This window comes from Sus scrofa, chromosome 13, assembly GCF_054392235.1.
Source record: "Sus scrofa isolate SSC_HxYL_T2T_F1_AM1 chromosome 13, Sscrofa_HxYL_maternal_Yorkshire_Landrace_v2.0, whole genome shotgun sequence".
Lineage (NCBI taxonomy): Eukaryota > Metazoa > Chordata > Mammalia > Artiodactyla > Suidae > Sus > Sus scrofa.
In genome coordinates, this window is record NC_139395.1 from 208,199,849 (window position 1) to 208,227,481 (window position 27,633).

The 27,633-nt window shown below is 39.2% G+C and overlaps 1 long non-coding RNA gene across 1 annotated transcript in view; it reads left to right on the forward strand.

Annotated features, from left to right (window-relative positions):
• LOC146397853 (uncharacterized) overlaps positions 1–27,633 on the forward strand; it is a 137,258-nt gene that overhangs the window by 35,014 nt on the left and 74,611 nt on the right. The window contains exon 2 of the long non-coding RNA XR_014825119.1: positions 22,958–23,113. This is a non-coding gene — a long non-coding RNA (uncharacterized LOC146397853). The remainder of the gene's footprint in view (positions 1–22,957; positions 23,114–27,633) is intronic.

Consider the following 27,633-nt stretch of genomic DNA (forward strand, 5'->3'; position numbering starts at 1 on the left):
TGAGCAAGGCCAGAAATCGAACCTGCAACCCCATGGTTCCTAGTTGGATTCGTTAACCACTGTGCCACGACGGGAACTCCCTCCTCCCAATTTTTAATATGAACAAAATACTTTTTAATATGAACAAAATACTTTTTAATATGAACAAAATACTTTTTAACGTACAGGGAATTTGAAAAAATGGTACAAAAGTTTTCATGCTTAATTAACACCACCTTTTTCCCCATGGCTGCTTCTTTCACAAGATTAAAATTTTGATTCATCTATTTATTTTTTATTTAGTTTATTGAAGTACAGTTGATTTACAATGTTGAGTTAGTTTCTGCTGCACAGCAAAGTGATTTAGTTATATGTAGATATACATTCTTTGTCATATTCTTTTCTGCTATGATTTTTTACAGGATATTGAATATAGTTCCCTGTGCTAAACTCTAAGGCCTTGTTGTTTATCCGTTCTGTATATAACAGTTTATATCTGCGAATCCCAAACTCCCAATCCCTCCCCCACGCCCCCTTCCCTTGGGCAATCTGTTCTTTATAAGACGTCATGGATTTTCTATTTTCTCATTTCTTTTATATTCAAAAATGTCTGCCTGATACTTTTAAATGTGAACAAGCTTTTAGCTGGAGATAAGACTCTGAAGAAAACATTTCATTCCCTTAAAATGATATAGGTATTATTCCGTCATCATCTGGCTGTCACTGTCATAGTGGATAAATTGAAGCTCAGCATGATTTTTAGTTCTTTTTTTTTCTGTTTTATTTACCTAAAAAATTATTTTTATTACAGTTTAGTTGATATACAGTGTTTTCTCAATTTCTGTTGTACAGCATCGTGACCCAGTCATATATATATATATATATATATATATGCATTCTTTTTCTCATACTATCTTCAATCATGTTCTGTCCTAAGAGATTGGATATAGTTCTCTGTTCTGTAAATAGGACCTCATTGCTTATAAATTCTAAGTGAAGTAAGTCAGAAGAGAAAGAAAAATACCATATGATATCACTTATATGTGGAATCTAAAATATGGCACAAATGAACCTATTTACAAAACAGAAACAGATTCCCTGGCGTAGAGAACAGACTTGTTGTTGCCAAGGGGGAGGGGGGAGGGAGTGGGATAGACAAGCAGTTTGAGGTTGGTAGGTGATTTTTAATCCTTGTGGGTAATTGTCATGATTTGCCTGGATGCCTGTGTAATTCTTTATTCTTGATGTTTGATAGTCTTTCAGTGTTGAGTCGTCCATCACAATTAATATGCCCAATCAGAATATGCCCGTTCACTCTCACACATCAGTTTTTTTGTTTTTGTTTTTGTTTTTTTTTTGGCATTTCAGGGCTTATTTTTCTTCTACTATAACTTTTAACATATTTTTGGATCAATGTGTTGGATTCTCTACCTATGGGGCACCAATTCCTCTTAGAATAGATTGCCTTTGACCTCCATAAAATTCCTCTTTAATTGTTTGAATATCTTCGTTTTTTTTTAATCTGCATTTATTGCCATTACTTGCAATTTTCCACATGCCAGTAATTTGTTCTTTAGTAATGTCTATTAAATCCTTTGCTAGTTCTAATATGTTTTTAAATTCAGAAATGGTGTTGATTTTTGCATAAATTTATTGCCTTAGCTATGAAAATTTTGTTTTCATCTCATCCTATCTTTTTTTTTTTTTTTGTCTTTTGTCTTTTTTGTTGTTGTTGTTGTTATTGTTGCTATTTCTTGGGCCGCTCCCACGGCATATGGAGGTTCCCAGGCTAGGGGTCTATTCAGAGCTGTAGCCGCCGGCCTACGCCAGAGCCACAGCAACACGGGATCCGAGCCGCGTCTGCAACCTACACCACAGCTCACGGCAACGCCGGATCATTAACCCACTGAGCAAGGGCAGGGATCGAACCCGCAACCTCATGGTTCCTAGTCGGATTCGTTAACCACTGCGCCACGACGGGAACTCCTCATCCTATCTTTTAATCATCTTACTGTATCCATGAAATAATTGAGCTCTTTCATAGCATAATGCAGTGTATGTATGTATGCATATATACATATATATAAGTGTAATTCAGCACATATATATATATATATATATATATAAAATAGCATAATGCAGTTTTTAGAGGAATTTCCTTCTGTTCCTTGAGTAATTTCTTCTTCTGGTTTTGGTTCTTTGTCTTTTGTGTGTGTGTGTGTGTGTGTGTGTGTGTGTGTTTTAGGGCTGCACCCATACAGAGGTTCCCAGGCTAGGGGTCAAATTGGAGCTGTAGCTGCTAACCTATGCCACAGCCACAGCAACACCAGATCTGAGCTGCGTCTGTGACCTACACCACAGCTCATGGCAACGCTGGATCCTTAACCCACTGAGCAAGGCCAGGGATCGAACCTGTGTCCTTATGGTTACTAGTCAGATTTGTTTCCTCTGAGCCACAAAGGGAACTCCGAGGTTCTTTGCCTTTTCAATGTTCTGCTTCTTTCCCTCCTTCTCCCCTTTTAGCTGTCATGTGTTTGCATGCTGTTTCTTTTCACCATGCTTAAGCGTCAGCAGGATTATGTTGATGCTCTGATTGGTTAGCTCAAGAGCTCTCTTTTAGGATTCCTAGGATCTGCTCTGCTTCCACGATTTTATTAACTATACACGTTCAGTACCCCTAGCTAGGAAGTATTCACATTTCCACAGGACAGGGGATCCTTGAACTTCAACTTGTGCTTCAATTTGATATGTAGCTCTGGAATCTTCATTGTCATCAGAGAGGGTTCCCCACAATGACTGCTTTCTTCGTTTAACCTGCTTCAACCCAGGAGTAGGACCCATTCTATTACTTCTCTGTTAAGAGGAAAAAGATAAAAATATGCATTCGCACTGTTTCTGTTCATGTTGAAGGTATTAGTGAGACACTTCAGGACTTCTGTAAACTCACTGACACTCCTGGGATACAGTGGAGTCTGGTAGGAGAAGTGGTTAGGTTCAAAACTGTGCTGTGCTTCTCTTTGGCTATGGAGTCACTTGTAACTTTCCTTCTATTACTTTAAAAAAATGTATATTCCTAGTTTAATTCTTTTGTTGTTGTTGTTGATGCAATTCTTTTTGCTCAGTTGCTTAGATATCAGTGGAAGATCTGTGTTGTAGTTTAAATTTATCTTAGCAACCCCCAGAAATCCTGTTAAGCATGCTAAATACGATGCTGTGAAGAGGGTATTGACATACCCCGCCTACACAGAGACAAACAATGCCGAGAGTTGTTAATGATGTGCTTATGAACATATGAATTAGTAAGTTGAAGGACCATCCATCAGACCCATTTCTTTCCATTCCAGACCATGGCTTTTTACACTGATGTCCCCTGAGGATCAGGTTAATTTGCTAATTATTTAAACAAATATGTATATATAATTAAAATAGAAATATATGTATTTACATATTGTTTTACTATGCTTGACATGTTTTTACAAGATTTCAGCTCTAAGATGAAGGGTCCTTTGGAAGAGAATCACTATTATCTCTATTTGTTTAATAGACACATTACCACACAGCTGTATGTAAAATTAACTCTTCTAGATGGTGTATTTAAAATGCACACTGGGAGTTTCCATTGCGACACAGAGGAAAGAAACCCTACTAGTATCCATGAGGATGCGGGTTTGATCCCTGGCCCCATTCAGTGGGTTAAGGATCTGGTGTTGCTGTGGCTGTGATGGAGGCTGGCAGCTGCAGCTCCTATTTGACCCCTAGCCTGGGAACTTCCATATGCTGCACCTGCAGTCCCAAAAAAGTAAAAAAAATTAAAATTAAAAAAATTTTAAAAATTAAAACGCACACTGTGTTCATTATTTCCTTATTTATTTCTCTCCCAGCTTTATTGAGATATAATTGACACATAACATTGTATAAATTTAAGCTGTACAACTTGTTGATTTGATACATTGTATATTATGAAATGATTACCATGGTGACCTTAGCTACCATCTCTATCCCATCATATAGTTACCATTTCTTTTTTGTGATAAGAATATTTAGGAGCTACTCTCTTAGCAACATTTAAGTCTATATTCCTATAATCACCATGCTGTACATTAGGTCCCCAGAACTTGCTGATCTCATAACTGAAAATCTGTATCCTGTGATCAATATCTCATTTCCCTCCAACTTCCAACCCTTGTAACCACCACTCTACTCAATTTTTAGATTCTGCATATATGCTGATATATTTGTCTTTCTCTGTATGACTTATTTTTCTTAGCATAATACACTCAATGTTCATACAAGTTGTTGTAAATGGCATGATTTCCTCTTTTTTTCTCATGGCTGAAAAATATTCCATATATATACATATTATGCCATATATATAATATCTACTTTATTCATTTATCAATTACTGGACGTATACATTGGCTATGATGAGTAATGCTGCATAAACATGGGAGTGCAGATGTCTTGATGAAGTCATGATTTTGGTTCCTTTAGATAAATACCCAGATGTGGAATTCCTGGATTATATAGTTGCTCTATTTTTAATTTTTTGAGGAACCTCCTTACTGTTTTCCATAACAATTTTACCAATTTACATCCCTACCGAGAGAGCACTAAGGTTCTCTTACTTATACCCTTACCACATGTTCCCAATTAAAATAACCCCCTGTAGGGAGTTCCTGCTGTGGCACAGTGGGTTAAGAACCTGACTGATACCACGATGGAAGATAGCATGAGAAAAAGAATATGTATATGTATGACCAGGTCACTACACCATACAGCAGAAATTGACACAGCTATAAATCAACTATACTCTAATGGAGAAAAAGTACTGATATTAAAGACATTTAAAAAACAAAAGAATCTGACTGCAGCAGCAGCAGCAGCAGCTGTGGCTTAGGTCACATCAGAGGCTCAGATTCAATCTCTGGCCTGGGAATTTCCATATCCTCGGGTGCAACCGAAAATAAATAAATAACTAAAACCACCCTTTAGACAATGTTTTAAAAGTTGAAGAAAATTTGGGGAAGTTGAGTTTTAAAATATGCAGTTTGTTTTGTTTCACTGGTAGAATGAAGCACATTCATCAGGGGTTATCAAGAGGCTTTGCAAAACCTCCCTTGGGAGGATTTTAACTAGCATTAAATTTCATCCTGCTGTAGTGGTTTATGCAAAGCTGAAAACTAAAACAGTGGACTTAGCAGTACTGATTTGTTCTACATCAGTAATTCCTTTAGAAAGCAACTTTCTCAAGATTTTAGATTTTCACCTCTCAGGGTGACACCCCCTTTTCTCCCCCTTCACATTTATTCACTTATCTTACGTGGATTCTAGTTCAAAAGCTCCTCAAAGAAAAGCAGTCTTCCTAATGCAGAGCACTTGATTGGCTGAAATTGTCCCAGGTGTCCATGAAATACCTTCCGACTCACGCCATGTGTACCACACATGGTGCAATTCTCCTCCACTCTTGACAGTCTATGGTGGTCATTCTGCCTTATGGAGCTAATCCTACTTTCCCAAAGTCATGTCCTATAGGCAGTTATGTGTTTGCTTCTCATTTTTCTGGGCACTGGGGTATATGCTTGTGAGAATATGATAGGAAGCAAGGTATTTTTGTGAAAGCTGGGAAGTTTTGTTTTTGTTTCCCCTCTTGATGTCTACTTAGCTGTTCCTGAATGTAATGTGCAGAGTATTCTGTGTTAGTACCCAAGTTTTCTTTGTATACTCACTGCTTTAATCTTTTGGTTCAGTGGTTCTCATACCCTATTGCACCAAATGTTGCTTAGGGTGCTTGTTAAAATATAGTGTGGATCCACCATCAGAATTTCTGATTCAAAAGCACTAGGATAGGACTTAGGAATTGCTTTCTAACAAGGTCCCCAGATGATTCTAAGGACGGTAGTCCATCACCCACCTTTTTAGAAACACCACTTTAGATTACTTAATCGTTAGAATTTGGTCAAAAGAACCACTTCTCCCAGTCTGGTTATCAGAGAAGTAACAATTCTTCATGTTTCACAATTGCCTTAATGGATAAACTACCTGATTAAAACAATGGGGTTCTAAGATACATAAAAGGAGAATGTGCATTTAAGGTAGTAATGTTAGAGGCAGATATTTGAATCCATGCTTTTACCTAATTAGCTCTTAATTTCACAATGTCATGAGCTTGATCTAGAAAATTCGTGAAGGCAGATATTAAAATACTATCGAAAGCAAGAGTTTTCCTCCCCCCCCCCCCCACCAGAAATGGTGCTGTGACGGTCACTCTCATGTGTCGCACTTGGCTGGGCTGAGGTGCTCAGCTGTTTGGTCAAACACTAGTTCTAGTGATGTTGTTGGGAAGGTATTATTAAGTTGTGATTAACATTTATAATCAGTTGATTTTAAGTAAAGCAGATTACCCTCCATAGTGTGGGTGGACCTCACCCAATCAGTTGAAGACCTTAAGAGCAAAGACAGGTTTCCCAAAGAAGAAATTCTATCTTAAGTCGGCAACACAGAAATTCTGCCTGTTTCCAACTGCCGGGTGGCCTTGCAGATTTTAGACTTGTCAGCTCCCACAACCGTGTGAGTCAATCTCTTAAAATTCCTCTCTCTCCACACACACACACACACACACACACACACACACACACACACACACACATGCATAGACATAGATATAGACATATGTATATAAATCCCATAAATCCCCTGTTGCTTCTGTTTCTTTGGAGAACACTGACTAATACAAATGGTAACAACTTTATTGTTCTGTAAAATCTTCTTGATGTCCAAATGCCTGGGTTTGGAATTAGAAGATGTGGATTCAAATTCAGTTTTGTCCCTTAATGATCGTGTGATCTTATTTCTTGTTTTGGGTTTCCTTGTCTGTTAAGAGGGGATAATAACATCTTTCAAGGTAGTTTAAAAGTTTTTTTGTGAAGCTCAGTTATGACAATTCATAGGGCAAGCTCTCTGAAAAATATAAGTTGGGATACATTAGAAAAGTTTACCCTGCTAAGAATGCAAGAGATATGTGACAGTTTTGCTCTCAGAACTATTTCAATAATTGGCAAATTGGAGTTATGGGTAGCTCTTTTGGTTGCAATCTTTAATTTTTTTACCTGTATCTGGAACCCCTATCCCCACTCTTTTATTACATGCCTGCTTTATCTATGGACAATGTATGCAAAGAATAACTCATATCTCTTTTCCCTTGAGGAATATTATTAGCCATTATTTTCTGGAGCCTACACTTGTTTGTTATTTCCCTGTGTGGACCTTACAAAATGGAAACCAAATATCATTTCTGTGCTTTCAGCTAAAGGTAGTTTGGCAATTTTCTAGAGAAATTCATCATTAAAAATTTATGCTGGGAGTTCCCATAGTGATGCAGCAGAAATGAATCTGACTAGGAACCATGAGGTTGTGGGTTCGATTCCTGGCCTCGCTCAGTGGGTTAAGGATGTGGTGTTGCTGTGAGCTGTGGTGTAGGTCATAGACACAGCGTGGCTCCTGTGTGGCTGTGGCATAGGCTGGCAGCTGTAGCTCTGATTTGATCCCTAGCCTAGGAACCTCTATATGTTGTGGGTGCAGCCCTAAAAAGTAAAAAATAACAATAAAAATAAATAAATAAAAATCATTATACAAAAAAAGAAAATAAAAATAAATAAATAAATAAGTAAATAAATAACTATTTATGCTGGAGAGGCCCATTTTTTGCTGACTCTCCTGGTTGCTTTGACCTCCGTTTTTATTTCCAAAGCTCATGTTACCTGTATATCTAGAAACACTGGGAAACATCTGTTCTACCTGTTTATCAGACTATTCACACATTCCCACACATCAGTGTAATAGCTTTCCTGTTTTGCACTTAACCTGAATGATGTTGATGACTGGTTGTATTGGCCTGGCATCTGATTAAAGAATCATCGTATCAGTACTGCAGAGGGTTGGCCATCTTTTTAATTCTGCTTCTTGACGTAGTCCTAAAGAAAAGCAGATAATGTCCCAACACTTTTTTTTCCCCTAAGCTTGTCACTAAGACTCTTTTGAATCGGGGTTAGATTGTCAGGACATTCGAATCAACTGCATTTATTAATCTCTTCAGATAAATGGGAACCTAGGAAAAGGCCAACATAAGTCAACATAAGGCACAGTTGGGGCCTGAAAAAGTGCATGGGCTTCTATTTATCAGGAGGGTGCTGCTGTTTAATTCACAGGCACAGATGCCCACATTCATCTGTGGCATGGACTCAGTGTTTTAACGAGTGTTGTCTTCTCTGAGGTTCTTTCCTGTTATTCTTTTCTCCTTTTGCTCAAATTTCAGAATCATCATCTGCAGTTCTAGGAAAGGTGATGTTTCACGTGCCTTCATTCAAAAAGGAGGGGCATAAATTTTGGTTTCAAATGTTTGATGCTTTATCAAGTATTTCTGGGAGAAAGCATGATGGTTTTACTTTACTTCACAGCCATCACATACATTCAATACAGTGAATCTTGGTAAATTATTAAGCAATTATTGATTTTGTTGTGGTGAACATCAAGATGTATTGACTTTCACCCAGTCAATAATTTCTAAAGGGATAATAAATCTTGATGTTTACTGAAACACACATGGAGTTCCCTTCATGGCTCAGCAATTAATGAATCTGACTAGCATCCATGAGGACGCAGTTTCAATCCTTGGCCTTGCTCAGTGGGTTAGGGATCTGCCGTTGCCGTGAGTTGTGTTGTAGGTTGCAGATCTGCCTTGGATCCTGCATTGCTGTGGCTGTGGCATAGGCCACAGCTACAGTTCCAATTCGACCCCTAGACTGGGAACCTCCATCTGCTGTGGTTGCTGCCCTAAAAAGCAAAAAATAAAATTAAATTAAAAAAAAGAAAATAAAAAAGGGAAACACGATACTCTCAGTGAATATGTAGGAGTATATATATTAACACTCAGATATTTATATTTTATTTCTCTTAAACATCTTTATAAAAAATTCTTTCTCCCCAAAGATCCTATTATTTTTGGCATATTTATTCATTAGTTCATCCATGACTCTTTAAAATTTTAACCTCAATTATCCTTTACTTGGTTGGTAATAGTAAGAGAAACTAAGGTTTGTGAAGAAATCTATTGACCTTTCGCAAATTAGTTGGGGTTAGTCTTCCTGGTGAGCTTGTAATTAATTGCAAAGTGGGTCTTGCTTTCTGCCTCCACCCATTTCAAAATTCAGTGCAAGAATGAGAAAGTTCACCATTTTCCCTTTCCACATCCATCCAAGAATGCTTTAGTCCAGCATCTACCAGACCAATACTGAATCAGGATACACATCTGAGAGTCCACTTCATTCAATGTCAATATTTTTTTCAATTATATGGTACAAAAAGGCAACCATAAAGTCAAATTTGCAATTGGACAAAATTAAGTGATCAACTACACGGTGCAATTCAATGAGTACAAAACTAAAACAAAATCCTCTTATTGCTTCCCACAACATCCTAAATTCTACCAGTAAGAATTTATCATAAGTCCTCTTAGAAAGTAAAGATTGCTCATAGATAAATAACATAAGTAATTAGCTGATCAGTAACCGTCTATTGACTGTCTGGTTCTGTGCTATCCTCTTGAGTTGACACCTTATTTGGTTTACTCTGTGGTCCTTATCTTTGTTTCATGTTTCTTTAATCTCACTGCTGTTTCTCATGTACTAATTGGCTACTCAGTGCCCGGGGGACAGATGAGATAGTAAATATTTTGTCATCAGAGTTTATCCTACTAGCCTGAAAAGTGCATAACATCTAGGAAGTGGGTGTTTTGATGGCATGAGCAGGAAGCAAGCAGGAAGGGCTCCATTTGGAGTAGTGCAAATTGCCATCCTATCTATGCATGCCCCCTGCTATGGTTTGCATGTTTGTGTTCCCCAAAATTCATATGTTGAAATCCTAATCCCCATAGGTGATGGTCCTAGGAAGTGGAGCCTTTCGGAGGTGCTGAAGTCAGAGAGTGGAGTCCTTATAAAAGGGGCTCCAGAGAGGTCCCTTCTCCCTTCTGCCATGTAAGATTACCTCAGATAGGCTACAGTCTGGAAGACAGCTCTCATCCAACCATACTGACACCTTGATCTCAGACTTTCGTCTCCAGAACTGTGAAAAACAAATTTTGGTTGTTGATAAGCTACCCAATCTGTGCTATTTTGTTACAGCAGCTCAAATGGACTAAGACATCCCCTTATGTGTATGTGTGTCTCTCTCTCTCTTCCCCTCTCTCTTTATATATATAAACAAAGAGAGATATAAATATATATATAATTTTTCATGAAGCAATTTTGTAGGCTGATGCTCCCAGGGGAGTTTCAAGCCTGCTGTAGAGACGTTGAATAATAAATTGACATCCCAGGGGAAATGAGGTCAAGAAGAGAGAAGCTACTGCAAACATGACAAAATCAATCTTTCTCATTAAATCAACTGCCCTAATTGATCAATGTTTTGGAATGTTCCATATAGCAGCAGGGGGAAGAAATGCTAGGCAGGTAAAGTTGGTTCTTATGCGAGAAAGCTTTGATGACAGAGCTCTGGTGACAGAGACAGCATGACAACGGCCAAGTCCACTTTTAAAGAATAGCAATCTTCAAATGCTTTGCACAGCGATTAAGGCCAACGCGGAGGACATAATGGCTTCTCTCCTGCTGATGCATATTTAAAGCACAGAACTTAAAAAATAAGACTTTATGTTCATATTATGTTTTTATCACTCCACTTTGAGCCAGTATGACTCCTGATAAAATGCACCAATGTGGTTTGCAGACACTACATGGGAATGAAAGAGAAGCCATTGTGAACTTAAATATGCGGATTTTCATGAAGCTTTTATAGTTAAGATAGCCTTTATACTTTAGGCTTCTAACATAAAGAGGAATGATGTTTGAAGCACTTCAGGTAGAAGCAAAATATTGTTCCTGTGGAATACAGGCATAGATGGCAAGTCTGTTGATTTCTTTTTTCTTTCGTTTTCATGCTGTGTGAAAATTTGGATTATAACACATATCTATACAAGAACCTGTTTGTTTTTTTTTTTTCCCCTGAATATCCACAGGGATCAGGAGATGTGGCATCAAGTGTTTTGTTGGCTCTCCTGCAGGGTCCCCATGACAGTCATCTTCCTCATGGCAGTAGGCTTTGCCTTGGATCTGTTGTGGTGTTGGTGATTTGTGGAAGGAACAAAGCAGTTCTTGCCACTCGTGTGTCTTTGCTTATTGTTTATGGACCAGCTCGTGATGGAGCTGCACTCTATTCCTAGCTCTTGGTAGAAAGTGGGGAATGTGAGCTTTAATTTCGATACTCACAGCATCCAATGCCTTCTACTTCATCCCATGCCTCAACATTCCCTGCTCCATGGTTAGTGCTCTTATGTTTTTAGTTATTATGTTCATATTGTTATCATGTGTTAGTATATGGCATCTTATAAATAGTAAAAGTATTGTTAAAAGTAAGTAAATTATTAAAAGTTATTAAAAGCAACACTTTGGAAGTTCCCACTGAGGCTCAGAAGGTTAAGAACTAGTATCCAGGAGGATGTGGGTTCGATCCTTGGCCTTGCTCAGTGGGTTAACGATCTGGCATTGTCGCAAGCTGTGGTGTAGGTTGCAGATGCGGCTCGGATCTGGTATTGCCATGGCTGTGGTGTAGGCTGGCAGCTGCAGCTCCAATTCTATCCCTAGCCTGGAAGCTTCCATATGCCACACATGTGGTCCTAAAAAGAAAAAAAAAAAAAAATTAACCCTTTGATATGAGTGATGTTACGTGTAAGCCTATATGTGTTTCTTGGTAACTAAAACTATACTATTTATTGTTTATTTAAATGATGTGGGGGAAAGTTGTTCATCAAAACAATAGGATTTTAGGGGTAGCAGCAGATGGAGAGATACTTGGGTATAGAGACCTTGAGCAATGACACTGGTAAGATATGGGGCTGCTTTGGTGTGTATGATTTTTGCCTAGACATCTCTAGGCTTCCTCCTTTCTGGATTCTTTCTTTCTTGTTCATGATAAGGACTTTATACAGAAGAACACATGGCGCAGAATGCCGTAGCATAGGGAAGCACAGGCAGTGTGGCAGAGTGGAAAGAACACAGGGCTACTTGCCAAGAGACTCAGGTTTTTCTGTGTGCTTAATATTAGTTGTAGGATTTGGAAAAATCACTTTCCCTACCTGGAAATTTTTGTGTTCATCGGTAAAGTGATGATAATGACGATGACAGTGAAGAAGATGATGCTGATAGAAACTAACATCTGCCAAGCACTTACTAGACGCCGGGTAGTAGTCTACGTGCTTAATGACAATGAACTCATTTAATCTTTCTAACATCCTAATGAAGTAGGTACCGCTTTCCTCATTTTACACATGAGGAAACTGAGACATAAAAAAGACAAATATATATATTTTTAAAAATGGTATTAGAGTATAGCTGGATTACCATGTTGTGTTAATTTCTTCTGTACAGCAAAGTGATTTAGTTATACATAGATATAATTTTTCATAGTCTTTCCATTATGGTTTATCATAGGAAATTGAATATAGTTCCCTGTACTATATAGTAGGACTTTATTGTTTATAAATATATTGCTTAAGGTTACATGTCAAAAACAATGTTAGAACCATGTAGACTGGCCCAATGGTTCTTTCTCTTGACAATGGATAAAATCCCTTTAAAGTCAAGGATTCTGTTTTATAGAAAGCTCACATCTGTGAAAATATCAGTGAGACAATATATTCTAATGGGCTTGAAGGCTATTTAAAAACCACAACCTTAAAAAAATAGTTTGTGTTTCAAAAATATATATTTATATCATCTATATATCATCTATCTACTATTCTAAAATTTGACCTAGAATCAATTTGCCCAAGCTGTTCTCAGAGCTCTAGTACCTAAATGATGGCTCTTAATAGAAACGAGTAATTAAAGCCTGTTGCTAACCACCACTGAGAAGTGTTCTATCAAATTATTTTCCCTCTAATGGCTGTTGGTATCACAAAAATAACTTTTATTTAAGAAGAGAAAACAACAACAACAAAAGGAATGGCAGGGCAATCAACTCCATTAAAACACTAAAGATATATAATAACATCATGTAGTTTCGAAACTGTTTTCTTTGAGACGCTCCGAGTGCTGTGTAACTGTGATCTTGTTCATTCTTACGTTGTCTCTATTATTTATAGATTATTTTTAGATTTGGTTGTGTTCTTTCTTATGTTCTATGATAGGCTTACCATTGTGTAATCTGGTGATACGTTGTAGATGAGATTTCCTTACCAGCAGTTTCCAGTGTCCCAACCATCTGTTTCTTTAGCATCTCAGAACTGAAAGTTCCCTTTCACATGGCAAATAAAGGGGAGAGGAGTTGTTCAAATGTTCTCCCTTCTTCAGGAATGAAGAATCCAGGTTCGTTCAGTGAAGCCTGGTTTACTTATTGAAAGCTTCAGCATTCTTCTAGTGATCTAGAGTGTAGATGTGGTAAAAAAAAAAAAAATCATCCATTGAAACGATGATTTCCTGTTAGTTTTCTTCGAGGATTTTCTTAGGAGGATTTCCCTAAAGGAGACTGAGTGTGGACCTCTAAAATGTCTTATGTCACCCTTTTAATGAATTTCCAATTTCACTTCATGTTGGTAGTTGGGAACATGAAAACAATGTAAGGACCTTTTGCAACTTCATACTTCCAATGACGTGTATGTAAATGTGCATGTTTCAATTACATGCTAGAAATTAAATCCAAGAGCTAAAAGACGTCTTTGTTAATTTGTCCAGAAAGAAAGGGTGAGTTTATTTTTTTTAAAAAAACAAAAAACACAAGCTGAGGTTGTGGCTATTAGGGGTTCCCTCAGTTATGATCACGTCTTTGAAAAGATCTAGTCAGCATCTCCAGGTCTTTTCTTGTAACATCCTGAACCAATGTAAGAGAGAAGGAAATCTGAAATATAATTGATGGCCATGAGCTCCACTGGGTTTGCTAGATGCTTTTCTGGGAGTAGGGAGTACACACAAAACTCAGCCAAGACTAAGATTGATACTAAGATAGAACTTGACCATGTCTGCACAGGAAGATGGGCCAGGTCCTGTATCCAATAGTGTTTAGAGCTGTGCTGTCCAATGTGGAAACCACTAGGCACCCTGGCTATTTCGGTGTCAATTAATTAAAATGAAAGATAATTGAAAAGTTAGTTGCTCCTTCATACCAGCCATAGGACAACATACTGGATAGCACAGATACAGAATGCTTCAGAATCATTGCTGAAAGTTCTTTTGGATGGAAGTGGTTTAGAGCCATGGCTTTAACTGTGAGAAAGTGAGCAATTTCTACCTGATTAGAAAGTAAGGGATTTCCTGGAGTAAAGGTTAATGATATTAAGTGTCAATAACTAATATTTAGCTAGGGGCACACAGGAAGGATGACCAGAACATTCTGGATGATTACTCTTTTCTGCTTGGTTGTTGACCTAAAGCCGGAAGAAAATGAACTTTTTTTGAAGTGAGGGGGAGAGGAGAGCTTTGACTTCTTGTCTTTTTTCTTCATTTGGAACCCCCTCTTGACCTTGATGTGAAGTTTTAAATATTTTCTTCCTCTTCTGCATCCTAATTTTTTTTGTCTTTTTAGGGCCACACCTGCAGCATATGGAAATTTCCAGGCTAGGGGTTGACTCTGAGGGGCAGATAAAGGCCACAGCCACAGCAATGCTGGATCTGAGTTGCATCTGCCACCTATGGCACAGTTCAGGGCAATGCCAAATCCTTAACCCACTGAATGAGGCCAAGGATTGAATCTGCATCCTCAGGGACAATGTGTTGGGTTCTTAACCTACTGAGCCACAATGGGAACTCCTGCATCCTATTTTAATATATTCCCACCTACTCTGGAAATTCTCATATCACATATTAAGATTGGATTGTGACCACATAGACATTTTCAGAAACTTCAATGTGATACAACTCAGACTTTCTTGCCTGCAGGTGACCTTTGTAGAACCCTCTGTCTGCCTCTAGCTAATTATCTTCTCTCCCTGAGACCTGCCACTCCAGATTAGGATGCCCAGAATTGTCCCTACAGTAGAAAATGCCACACACTGGTTATGATATAACCATAAGGAAAGACTTAGAAGAGAGGAGGAGGCTGCTACAAATATTCATTCAATTGTCTGAATAAAGAAATTCAAGGCAAGAGGATGGGCATAGAAAGAAGTAGGTGGGGTGGATTTCTAGAAAATTTAAATGGCTTGCGAGATCTTTGCCCTTGGAAGTTTGTAATCTGACAAAGTGAATACTTGCTGAGCATCTTTTACCTGATCAATTACAATCACCTCTAAACAGTCTCCTGTCCTTAGCATTGACCATTGTGGCAACCCCCCCAAAAAAATGTCCACATTGTAATCCCTGGGACCTGTGAATATGAATTTATTTGGGGGAAAAAAAAGGGACTTTGCAGATGTAATTAAGATCTTGAGATGAGACTGTCCTGGATTACCTGGCTGTGCCCTAAATCAAATGCCAAGTGTCCTTAGATGAGATGGAAGAGAACAAACAGACGCACAGGGAGAAAGTGTATGAAGATAAAGGTAAGGACTAGAGTGGTACAGCCACAGTCAAGGATGCTAGCAATTACTAGACCCTGAAAAAGCAAAAGATGGATGTTCCCCTAGAGTTTCCAGTGGAAGTGTGGCCCAATAAACACCTTAATTTCGCACTTCTAGCTAGGATTTCTGGCTTCTAGAATTGTGAGAGAATTAAGTTTTGTTGTTTTAAGCCACTAAGTTGTGATAATTTTATTATGGCAACCACAGGAAACGAATACTGATAATCTCCAAACCACTTTTAGAATTATCTAATTTAAGACATAAACCTTATGCAAAGTACACAGTTCAAGTTTCTGAGAAGAGCTTCCAAGGACCTCTTGATTTGGTCTCTGCCTGCCTTTCTCCCTACATAGCTCTTGGTACTCCTGTTCAATGTAATGAGATCAGACTCCTTTGTTCCCTAGATGTAGGGCCGATTTCATCCCAATATGCCTTTGAACACAGTTCTTGTTATCTGCAATGCCCTTCTGAGGCTTGTAACTCTTGATCATCTTTCAAAATCCCACTGAGTCTCCAGTCTCCATGAAAATATGAGACTGATGTTACTGTTACTTCTTATCCATTGTCTCCTCTGTATCTTGAACATACACACCCATATAGCAGTGCTCTTTCATATCCATCCATTCAATGACTTAAAAAATTAAATTAATTCCTGTAGGTAATACATGTATATGTCTCACAAAAAAATGTTTAAAAAGTATTTATGGAGAAGACTTGCTCCCATTTTTATCCCCATCTATCTTGCTTCTTCCAATTTAAAATAATTTCTCTTTCTTTATTTCTTTCTGATTCCTTCCTCCCTTCCTTCCTTCTTTCCTTTTTATGGCTGCACCAGAGGCATGTGAAAGTTCCTGGGCTAGGGATTGAATCAGACCAATGCCACAGCGGTGGCAATGCAGGATCCTTTCACCCACTGTGCCTGGCCTCAGATCAAACTCTTAGCCCTGCAGCGACCTGAGCTGCCACAGTGGGATTCTCAACCCACTCCACCACTGCAAATTATGCATAAATTTTCCTTATCAAAATGCAGAACACTATACATATTGTTCCGAACCTTACCTTTTTTCCACTTAGTAATATATCTTAGAAGTTTTCTTCCATTTAATCTTATAGAGGTTTTCCTCTCCCTCCACCCTTTTTAAACATTTTACATTAAATTCCACTAAGTAGATGACTCTGGGTATTTAATCAGTCCCTAATGGCTGGACCTTTGGTTTGTTTCCATTATTCACTATTACATATAATGCTTTAAGGAAAACTTTTGTACATGTATCATTTCATAAGTATGCAAGTGTAGGATGTATTTCCAGAAGTGAGATTGCTGGGCCACATGGCAAGTGTGAATGTGAATGTGCTAGACATGGCCAGATTTTCCCGCATAGGCTTTGCACCATTTTCTGTCTCACTGGCTTGAGGGCATAACTTAGCAATACACAGTGTTGCATTCTTTTCTATTTTTACCAACATGATTGATAAATGTAATAGTTTCCTACTGCTGCATAACAAATTAGCACAAATTGTGTGGCTTAACACAATGCACATTTATTACCCCATAGTTTCTGTGTGTCAGAAGCCCAAGCATGGTTTATCTGGGTCCTCTGTTCAGGGACTAGGGCTGCAGTCAAAGTGTTGTCTGGGACGGCAACCTTGTCTGAGGCTTGAAGTCCTTTTCCAAGTTTGTGTGGTTGTAGGAAGAAGCCAGTATCTTATATTTGTTGAACTAAGGCTCTTCGTATCTAGATGTCACCTACAATTCTCATCCGCATGATCCTTTTTATGGTTCAGTCACATCGGCTTGCTTCTTCACAGCCAGCAGGAGGCTCTCTTGCTACGGTCTGTTACTCTGTTACGATGCAGTCTTATTTTGTGTAACATAATCACGGAGCATCATCCCATCCCATTTGCTACATAGCGAAACCTAATCAAAGCAGTGACTGCCCACACTGTTGTCCCATTTAATTGGTTAGAAGAGGAGTTCCCAGCAGTGACAAGGCTGGATCCTTAACCTGCTGCACCACCAGGGAACTCTGACAAGATTCTTATAAAGATGATACTGTGTAATAAATGAGCAGTACTCTCATAATATCTGTTCAGTGGCTACTCTTGTGAATTTCACAACTGTCTTTTGCAGCGTCCCTTGATCTAATTATCTCATGCCAGCTCAGAATGATTCTACAAAGTGGCCAATGCAATCAGTAAAGTTCTTCTGGTATAGCTTCATTCAGCAGTGGATTTAGGAGTACCTAGACAAATACAGAGTATCTGGAAGAATATTCTATAGACAATTCTTTAAAAGTGTTACATCTTCCAACTAAGTGACAGGTAGAAGTAGGAAATGTTGATTGGACGTGGTTTCAAGCTTTGGATTAGAAACTCGATGAGATGCCAGTGCCTAAGTCTGGCAGCCCTTGATCTATAAGCATGTAGTAAATCTTTTCCAATTGAAGGCTATACCAGGTGGGTGAAAAAAGGTGTTTCTGTTAGGTAATGCCATGCTATGTTGTGATAACAAATAAGTCCCTGAACTGCAGTGGCTTTGTACAAAAAAAATCTTATTTACCCTCATATAACGTTCAGTTGTGTCTGATAGCTCTCCCATCTTGTGGTGATGTTGCCTGGCACAAAGAGCCTCCAAGGTCAATACAGCAGGGGAAAAAATCAATCTCAGAAAAGGAACACCTGTTCTTACCTTTCTCCTATGGGAACTGGCATATTGTTTCTGCTCATGTTCTACTGATAAGAATTAGTCACATGACACTCCTCTGATGTGTGGGTTTGGAAACATGGAGAAGCATGGGGATATTTTGTAAGTATGACCCAACCGCACCACACAGGAATAAGTGTTTTCTTATGCTTTTTTTCTGGGAATTTCTCCCCTATCTTTCTTTTTACTTAACTTCCTCAGACCTTGATTCCATGAAACAATATCGTTACGACTCCAGATTCCCCCTCTTCAAGCACTCAGTTCAGACTAGAGGAGGTATGAAGAGATAGAACAGTAGAAAGCGGAGAGAAAAGAGTGGGGACATTCCTTTAGCTATCACTCCTCCTACCTCTGCTGCTGTTTCCCTTTCTATTCCTCACAGCCCAGCATTGGCTGATGGTTGTATGTGGGAGGAGATGAAAGAGAAGAGAGAGAATCCCATTCTACTGCCTCTAAGGGACCTCTGCTATTTCTCCTCCTTCTAACCCCTTTCTTTTTACTTTATTTAAACACGTTTAGCCCATATGGAAGTGCCTCTTGAGGCTCAGTGGATTAAGAACCCGACTAGTATCCATGAGGATGTAGGTTCAATCCCTGGCCTTGCTCAGTGAGTAAAGGATCTGGTGTTGCCACGAGCTGTGGTGTAGGTTGCAGACTTGGCTTGGATCCTGTGTTGCTCTGGCTGTGGTGTAGGCCCGCAACTGCAGCAGCTCCAATTCAACCCCTAGCCTGGGAATTTCCATATGCCAAGTGGCCCTAAAAAGTGGAAAAAATAAAAATAAAAGTACTTATCCCATAAACAAGCATTTTATCACATTCTGTGCGCCAGTCCCGAGTAGGCACTGGGTATCCAGAAATGTACAGTACGGGGCACGTGGGCTCCAGGGACTCTCGGCATGCTGGTGAACACCAAGAGCTGCAAAGCGACAGAGAGCTAGAGTGCAAAGTAGACATAAAAATGGAAAAACCAAGCAAGCAAATAAATGATGGATTTAATGCCTGACTGAATAGGATACTCAGGGCTTCCACTTGAGTGGAAGAGAGGACGCTACGTGAGAGAGGAGGCTTGCCTTGGGGCAGCACTGACTTTGAAGGCAAGCAAGGAAAGGCCAAGGGAGTTGCAGGCATTGTGAGTCTCATTAGTCCCTGCCATCTCCAGTCTCTTTCTTCCCTCTCCCCTCACCCTTAGGCCACTCTTCTCTTGCCATACAACATAAACCCCCATCCTTCTCCTCACAGCCCTGCTCTAGGCTCTGGTCCTCACCCCCTGATGCCTGCACATGGGGTGAAGATAAAGAATGTTCTTGCTGGGTCGTGGTCCTCCAGGAGATGTATCTGTGTGGTCTGCACCCCGAATTGGAACAATGATTTTTTTTTTTTGTCTTTTTAGGGCCACACGCACGGTATATGGAAGTTCTCAGGCTAGGGGTCAAATCGGAGCTGTAGCCACCAGCCTATGCCACAGCTACAGTAATGCCAGATCCAAGCTGTGTCTATGACCTACCCCATAGCTCACGGCAACGCCAGATCCTTAATCCATTGAGCGAGGCCAAGGATCAAACCTGCGTCCTCATGGATGCTAGTCAGATTCATTTCCACTGAGACACAACGGGAACTCCAGGAACAATGATTTGATCCCCTTTTTAAAACAGAAACTTTACACTGCAAAGTGGAATGATAACATATGTGTTTACCGTGTGTTTATTGCATTTGTTAGGGTATTTATGAAACACCAATTTTGTCATGCAATCTGAAGACTTAATTGCCATTTATAACCTTCTTTGTTTAGCAAGGAGGATGTAAGAGGTGATTAAGTCTTGGAACAGTGCTCTACCTAAATGATCTCTGAAGCTCTTTCCAACCCGTGGATGCTATGATTGTGCGGGAATGTATATCTGCTCTAAATTCCAGACGAGAGATTTCAAAATGAGCCTTTAGAACCTGTCAATGATTAAGAGGGAGATAGCCTGCAATGTAGCAAGTTCTGATTCCTCAATTTCTCTTCATCCTTAAGTTTTTATCTATACATTACTCTCTGTTTTTTTTTTCCTCCTACTCTTTCTGCATATTAACACAGCATCCTCCCTTAATCCCCAATTGCTGCTTTGATTATAAGCAGTTTTGAATCATCATTGGCTATTTTATTAAGTGAAATAAATATATCCCCAACAGGGTGGAATATACTTATGTATGACAAGGGAATATGTCATTAATTTGCTTCCAAGTCTTTGCAATCATGTACATTAAACTGTTTGACTGATTCTTTTCCTCTAATAAAATGAGAAGTGGTTGTTAATTTTTTATCACTCCCCTAGATAAACTGTACCCTTCCTAATGAATATATAACCAGAATTAATCTCAAACAGAAATCATTACGGACATGTAAAGAGGATTATGTGGGTTTCTTGCAGCATTTTATCAAGAGATGCATATTTTCCTGAAGATAGTTTACATTTGCACTCAGTCACTTTTGTGCTTTCTACCATATATTTTGATGCTTTAAAAAAAAACAAAAAACAAACAAACAAAAAAACATGTATACAACTTGGGCATAATATTGGATAGAATTAGACTTGCAAAAGTCATTAAAATCATCCCCTGCTTCCTTTTAGGCAAATAAGAATTCATTCTGAAATTTCATTCACTCAGGTCTAGGGAATCTCGCAATATCTTTTGGTAACTGATTTTAATATCTAACAACATCTTACCTCAGAACTTTTTTCCTCACAAACAATAATACTGAAATAACCCTTGTCATTTTTTGCTCTTTCAGACCTTAAGGAAAAAAAGAAAATAGGTGCTTATAATTCTTCATAAAATCATGAATTTATAGTAAAATTATGTTTAAAATTGAGGCTTTTATTAAATTCATCAAGCAAAGGCTGCCTTTTATCATTAAAAAAATCAGTTTATCACTTCAAGTTTTAGAGTCAGGATGATATTTATACATATTTATAAAATACTTTGTTATAAATATTTATAAAATATTTAGGACAGATGCTGTCCAAAGATATGAAGGTTGAATTTTGATAAAAGGCATTTTTACAACAGAGACGTGTTGAGGGGAATTTCTGTGGGACTAGGGGGAGGAAAGGGACTGTTAATGGCTCTGTTCGAAGGAGGAGGAGGGTGAGTCACTGGCCCAGAGAAGAGAAAAGTAAAGAGGTACCTGATTGGAAAGGGCTACCATCAAGCAACGAACATCTCAAGGTCATCATCATTCAGAAGGGGAAGTATATGAAAGGTGAACTTTGTACAAAAACAAAGCCATTTTGACCCTGTGAGAAAAGGGTAGTGCGTGGAGGCAGAAAGCAGAAGTACAAGCAGCCCGTAATTGAATGACTCCATCTCTCGGATGCAGGAGGTGAAAGACCGGCTCAAGTGGACACTCTCAAGATTCTCTACAATGAGCTGAATTAATGGCGGGGTGCAGGGCTGAGGGCATTTATTAGTAAATAACAGGGAGAGTGTGGCAATGTCCTCATATCTGGTCTATAATCAATCAGAGGTGGGTCCCTGTGTGTAATTCTCCCGGGAGATTGTTAGGAGGAAAACACTGCCAAGGCCAGACGTTGACTCATGGGGGACCATTAATTGCCTGCGGGGATCAGATGCCCTATTTCTGTGCATGTGGAAGTTTGGTTTATTAGGGAGACGGGGAGAAATGACTGAGAAACCCTGTGTGTCTCCTTTGCAGTCTGGTTTCTAAAGGACAGCAAATATCTGAGGGGAACTTAGTGTAATTGCAAATATTTGGAAAAGCTAATGAGATGGCATCTTATTCTTTCATTGAAGGTTCTGATGAGCCCAATGTATAATAAAAGCAGTCTCCTATTTTTGGGAATGTATTGACAAAATGTGTATTAGGATCTATGTATGATGACCAATGGATGGGTGATGTGGTTTATTTCCAGCACATAAGAAATATTACAAAATCATTATTTTTTCCCTAGCCTTTTAGCCTCAATATTTGACAATAGGTTTCTAGTATTTTGTACATATTATTCTTTTTTTTGTGGGGGGGATAACGTTAAGGATGTTATTAACTGGTTTGCATCCAATATGAGGTGGATTGAAGCTAAATATATGCTACGTCCTTCCATATGAAGTGAGTCTCATCTTTGTTTCATTGTTTTTTCATTGAGGAGAACTGTGATTTTTGTCTTAGTCTTGAAACTTTTATTTTTTTGTGTTTTTCTGTCAATCCACAATGTAACATGAAATAAAGTAGAATTCAAGATACTCTGACAAACTGGGTAGTTTTGATCGAGATGGCACTGCTGGTAGAACTGATCTGTTGGTGGGCAGGCTCAAACCATGATTTATAGATCAGTAGAAATAGAAGTAGAAGTGTCCCTATGTGTCATATAAAAACTGATTTAATCAGATCAACACACAGTGCATGAAACTGAAGCTTAAGTGAAAGTCCAATGCATAAAAGTCAGGAGCTGCCAATATATGAATCTTCAATCCTAGCAAAAGCAGACTAAAAATAAGCTCCTAAGTGCTTTCTCTACTTTGGGGTTCTTTGCAGCTCATGAGCTAGTAGCAATTTCCTCAGTATTATTATTAGTGTTATTTTTTGGTACTTTGCTACATCTTCCATTTCTTCTGAATATTGAAATACCAGCAGGCATGTTATGAAGTGCAAATAACTTAGCAACTCTTTCTTGCAGGGTAGGAACACCTACATTGACGGTTATTGGAAGTTGAATTTCCACCAGAAGTTAAGATGGGATGACGGATTCCAAGAAGAGTGACCAGATTTACCCCCAAACGATGGGGCCTGCATGTACCTCTCTCTTTAGCTTCACAAAAGATGGCATTTGGAGGTACTTACTAGTGTCCTTCTGTTGTGTGCACATTATCACTTGTCCTTTTCAATATGGGTGTGAACGAATTCCCCTGTGAGCAACTGAAAATCTGATTAATAAGGTTATGTAGTTACCTCCCCAACCAATTAATATACAGGTGTGTCCAGGTGTGGGACAGCAGCTCAGCAATATCTGTAAGGACGGAGACAATTTCTGTTCTTCTAGTTCTCCATCCTCAGTCTATGGGCTTTTTGACTTAGTGCTTATGTGTTGCAAGATGCCTACTGTCCTACTGCAATATTCTAGGAATCAAGATGGGACTCAAGGATAAGAAAGGGCAAAGACTAGAGAGAGAAATCTGCCTGTGGTTTCTGTCTTCCTTCATCAGGGAAGAAATCTTACTCCAAAAAACCTTCCCTTTTCATTGCTATGGCCACCAAGTTGTGACCTGGCCACCCGTTTCTGAAAACTGAACAGAGACTGGAAAGGGAATATATGAACAGGAAATAAGATGTCATGGCCTGGGCTAACCAGTCACATTGAAGTCTGATTAGGCATCACTGCAGATCTGCATGCCTGCTGGGCTGTTTGCTGAAGCAGCTTGCCTTGCTCCCAGCGCTGTGGACTAGGTCCCTGATGCTACTTCCACAGCTGCTTCATTCCAAGGGTCTTGCCACTCACCTAGTGTCTTAGTCAACTAGGCTTCCACAACAAAGTGCCATAGACTGGGTGGTTTAAACTACAGAAATTTATTTTCTGAGGTTTCTGGAGACTGGAAATCTGAGACAGGGTGCCAGCCTGATTCGGTTCTGGCGAAGACCCTTTTTCTGGTTTTCAGATGGCCTCCTCCTTCTTGTTGTGTTCTCCTGTGGCCTCTATTCAGTGCCTGCTCCTGGAAAGAGATAGTGAGCAAGCTCTCTGTGCCTCTTCTTAGAAGGGCTCTAATCCCATCATGAGGGCCCCACCCTCATGGTCTCACCTCCAGCTCCAAATATCATCTAGGGGTTAGAAATGCTAAGCTAGAAAAGAGACAACATATCCTCTCCTACCCCAACATCAGCTTTCTGCTAGATTCTGACCTAAATTGGGATTGACTCACCTTTAATGCTAGCTTGGAATTCTGGCAAAAACATAGGGGCCGACTATTTGAATCAAATAGCAACAATGTTTCTTGTAACTAGAAAAGCCTTGTGCTGCCCCATTTCTTAAAAAATTGAAGTATAGTTGATTTACAATATTGCGTTAGCTTCTGATGTATAGCAAAGTGATTTGGATTTATATACATACATATATATACATATATATATATATATATTCCTTTTCAGATTCTCTTCCATTATAGGTTATTATAGGATACTGAATATAATTCCATGTTATACAATAAGTCTTTGTTGTTTATTTTGTACATAGTACTGTATATCTGTTAATCTCAAACTCCTAATTTACCTTTCTCCCTGTTCCTTTTCGGTAAACATACTTTTTTCTGTTTTTTTTTTTTTTTTTCCTATGTCTATGAGTCTGTTTCTGTCTTTTAAATAAGTTCATTTGTATCATTTTTTAGATTCCACATATGAGTGTTATCATATAATTTTTGTCTTTGACTTACTTTCACTTAATATAATAGGTCAATTCATGTTGCTGCAAATAGTATTAGTTCATTCTTTTTTATGGCTGAGCAATATTCCATTGTATATATGTATACCACATCTTTTTGCATTCCTCTGTTAATAAACATTTAGGTTGTTTCCAAGTCTTGGCTATTGTAAACAGTGCTGCTATGAACACTGAGGTGCATGCATCTTTTCAAATAAGAATTTTTGTCTTTTCTAGATATATGCTTAGGAGTGGGATTGCTGAGTCATATGGTAACTTTATTTTTAGTTTTTTTAAGGAGTCTGCACACCAATCTCCAGAATGGCTGCACCAATTTACATTCCCACTGACAGTGTGGGAGGCTGCCTGAATTTTCATCCTAGAGCAGGAGAAAAAACAAAAAACAAAAACCAAAAAACAGGCTCATTGAATAAGCCCTAAGGGGCAACAAAGAGGACAAAGAGGACAAAAATTTTATTATATTTTATGCAGCATGCTTGATCAATTTAGCTATCAGTTCTGTTTGCTTCCCGATACTTTTTTTAAGGGGAAAATGTAATTTGTCAGAATGATAGTTTGAGAGATAGAGTGGTGAAAAAATGCCAGAATGTGTTCTCTAGGTTTGAGAATTTTCACAGGTAATTTTCTTTGAGAAATCTTTGGATTGAAACATTTCAAATAGCTGTAATACCCAAAGTGGTCGCCTGGTGGCAGCCGTCCACGAAAGCTGCGTCCTGCTTGCTGCCCCTGGAAACCCTGTATTTCTGTGAATAGCATTTTTTTATCTCAGCGCCCCCAGTGCAGTGCGTATTCCTGCTTTTGATGGAAGCTCTGTTTTCTCTGACAATGTTTGTTTTGCAGCCTTCTTTGGCTCAGTGAGACCAACTTCTGCAATGCTTTCTGAATACCATATATTCTGGTACCGTTTATGTTAATGAGATTTGGAGAGAATTTACCAGTTTGAAATCGCTATTAGTTTGGAGGATTTTATTTGGTCTTCTCGTTTAATTCAAATGCTGATTGACACCTTGAAAATGAAAAGCTGCTCTTCCTTTTCCTTGGAAAAGTTTCCTCAAATAATGTAGACCTCCTAAAAATACTTATACACATCAGAGAGAGGACGCTTTTTCTGCTACCCTGGAGGATTCATTATTCATGTTTGCACATGTCATTAGCAGGGTGAGTTTTCTTTAGATTTATACCAGATGGTGTTGTTGTTGGTTTCGTTTTTTTTGGAAGGGGTGTAGACATTTCCTTCATTAAAATCTCCCCCAAAGAGTCTTTTCTAATTGGCTCGTTTCTTTAATAACAAAATTTCATTTACAAGGACCCAGTTGCCAAATGTGTCTTTTGTACCCAGAAAAATTTTGATTTTGCAAACCTGTTAACTTTATACGACTGTTCAGGAATGAAAGTTGGCTGTTGTCTGGATGGAGGTGGTGGTGTCAGGGTATAGGAAAATCATGCCAGTTGGGGTTAAAGCTGGAGCCAATGTTTGTGGCTACACTTCTGTGTGTCCTCAGGTACAACCACAATGAGGTTTTCTGTGAATTTGACATGAAACCTTTCATTCAGGCAGTGAACACTGCACATATGGCAGGAACAGAGTAGAATGACATAATGAGCTTGGCCAGATGTGGTCCTTGAGCTCACGGTGCTTCCAGTTAGTGGATGGAACAAGCATGACTTCAAATGAAACACCCAGAGACATGTGTGTATAATCAAGGACTCAGGTTAGTGTTCAGAAGGCAAAGAATATTGTCTTGATCCATATGCATGGGTCAGAAAAAGATTTTCCAGACATAGCAGGGTGAAATGAATGAAGAGTTTATTGAGATAAGAGATGCTGCTAACACAGTGGGATTATTTCCTAATGATCAGGAAGAGCCCTGACCCCAAGTGCATGGTCATGTCTGTTTTTACAGCCCAGGGAGAGGAGAGGTCTTAGGATACACCTGCTGACCTGCTGACTGGTTGGGAAAAGAGGAGTCTTATGATACACTTGCTGATTGGTTGGGGGCATAAAAGGTCCCTATGGGAGGGATGAGGAATGGGCCATATACCATTCCTCGTAGGGGGCAGGAAGGAATAGGACAGGTTGCTCAAAGTGGGAGAGGGGACATTACAATGAGATGGTGAGGTGATGAGAAGGGTCTGGTAATTCTTGTCTTGTCCAGAGGCTTTGAGTTCTAGCTCCTTGAAGAGGGCTTGAAGTCCCACAAATGTGTTGTAGAAATGGAGCAAACAACTAACAACAGAACCTGATCCGGTCTGGAAGGTCAGGTGAAGCCTCGCTAAGAAGTTAAACTTCAGTAAAATCTGAAAGGTAGTTGGCATTGATGGGGGAAACAGAGGTGGGGTAGAGAGGGGGGCAGTGTGCATGAAAAAGGAACAGGCACATGTAGATACCAGAGGTGGGAATGACCATGACATGTCTGAGCAATGGAAGGAAGGTTCTGGAGGTCAGAGAAGGTAGTGAGAGGGAAAGAGTTGTGAAATGAAGCAGGAGAGGAAAGAACACCCCTGAGACCCGTGGCAGGGGTGGAAGAGCTGTTGGTGATGGTGGTGACCATGGTGTGAGTAGTCATGAAAATAGCCCTCTGGCTGCAGCAGTGGAGCATGGAAGTGCAAGGTGCCGGGACTCGAAAAGAGCAAAAGTGCAGCTGTGCTAATCTTGGCACTAGAAACGGGGGTCTGGACCAGAGGAGAGAGGGCTCTCAGGCAAGGGACCAGACTCAGGAGACAAGGAGGATCTACTTCGGGCTGAACACTGAGGTGAGCTGAAGGGACGGGATATTTAGGAAGTCACAGGTCATTCTGATGCGAATAATGAATGGTAGTCTCTTCAGTGGGTGAAGGAACAGAGGTTGAAGACACACTCCAAATTCCAGGCTGAAATCTCAGATGCCTATAACACAGGAGGAGAGAAAGACTGGGATCTCATC